The sequence below is a fragment of the Hippocampus comes genome, unplaced genomic scaffold, assembly GCF_001891065.2.
Source record: "Hippocampus comes isolate QL1 unplaced genomic scaffold, H_comes_QL1_v1.1 scaffold68, whole genome shotgun sequence".
NCBI lineage: Eukaryota > Metazoa > Chordata > Actinopteri > Syngnathiformes > Syngnathidae > Hippocampus > Hippocampus comes.
In genome coordinates, this window is record NW_017805625.1 from 1,123,615 (window position 1) to 1,125,568 (window position 1,954).

The window sequence follows — 1,954 nt, forward strand, 5'->3', positions numbered from 1 at the left end:
ACACACACACACACACACACACACACACATACCGTATATATGAGAGAAAGAGAGAGCGGGATTGCCGGTGCGCCGTTTGGACGAACACAAGGCGAGACACAAAAATGGGAACACCAGAAATATGAACAATATTGCTACATTTCCCCACCGATTCCCCGAAATGGGCTTGCGGAGGTACTCTTTAAGCCATGGAAAGTTCCATATACCGCAACGCAAACTGTCAGCTTCAATTTGGTGACAGAATTGTCCAGCCTGTGAGGATGTGGACCATTTTGAAACTTGCACGTGCATGTGCATGTGCATGCACCACTACACACAAAATGGACACAGGTGTCGGGCCATTCACCACGCCGGGCGATCTCTCCCTTTATGGTTGAGCCTCATGTCATGCAGAAGCGGAGACAACACTTCCCAGGGTGCATCGATCTCCTCGGCGCCGCGCTACTTGGCTCCCCTGTCTCAAGCACAAAGGCAATACACCTGCCTAGAAGTGCAGCCCCGATACAAAGCCTGCAGGGAACAGATGTCTCTGAAGCGTGTGCTGGAATTGATGCTTCCGTTCCCATTCATTTATATCCGGGCAGAAAAAAAAACGAGGTCCATTTCTTGCAAGTAGACGTGGAAATTCCACTCATAAATCTTGGTTTGTAAAGACGGAAATATGCTGATGTGGAATGTGTCATGTCATCATGACGATAATTCATATCAGGTACTCTTTTTAAAAAATATCTTCACCGTGGAACTGACTTCAAGAGAAAAGTGAAAAGGAATCCGGCGGATGGAAAAAAAAAAAGTCATCCCCACATATATTGACCACCAAATGCTGGAATAGGAGCATATGACCATTTTTTTTTTTTTTACAATGAATCCCTGATGCAAATCTTTTGTTCATCTGAGTTTGGGACTGGAGAACTCCACTAGGAGGAGGCTGGTAACCAGAGCAACACACACGGTCACGTGGGTGTCAAGCAAATGCCAAACAGGGACCCCAAACCTGAATTCCAACCATTTAGAAGAATGAAACAATAATCGTAAATGGGGGTCAGGTTGTCACGTGACCAAGTCCGGCACTCTATTCCATGTGTGATAACATGGGCCTTATGAGTCAGAAATCTAGGTGCCATGCCACAAAAACCGATCAAACGTTGCCGCCATCAAACATTCTTTGAAGCTTCTGTGACTTGGATAAATCCTCACCATTATAACGTGAAATTTCAAAGTGAATCGACTGTTGAATGAGCCGCTTAATGTCACCTTCTCATGTCAGAAGAATCATTTGATGAACATGCGCCGACTTCAGCTCATTAGGCGTTCAAAATTGGCATTGCTTTTGCTTTAATATTTCACGTGAAAGCAAAATTAGGCAAGCTAATGCGCTCGTCAACAAAACATCATTAGCTAAGTGAAAACCTGTCACGTGGAATATGTAGATGTATTTATATTCATCTCAATCAACGCTGCTAAATGAAGTGAAACAAGGGGAGCGCAGGTATTAGGGATCTGTTTTTTTTGTTGAAAAACGATGCGAATGACCTTCATCACACAGATAAACAGACTAATTGTGACAAGGACAGGGCAATCCTGTCCTTCCTCATCCCGCATAATCCCGCAGATGCACAGGAGTGCATCCTAAAGTTGAACACTCAGCCGGACGGACGGAACGAAAGAAAACAAAGGCTCCTAAATCACCGCGGAACAACTGCTCCTGTGCCAGCCAGATGATTTACTGTAGCTTCTCGAAATGAATCCAATCACAACCAACGGGAACAAAAATCATCTCCCTGTAGAACGGCCCTGTAACTGGACTGCTGTATGTCCACCTGCCCTTCCATCGCCGACATCATTTTTCGAATGCAAACCCAAACGTCAATAGTCATTTCAACCATTTGGAGGGCCATGCAAAGTGTATGCATCTTTGTGTGTGTGCGTGTGTGTGTGTGTGTGTGTGTGTGTG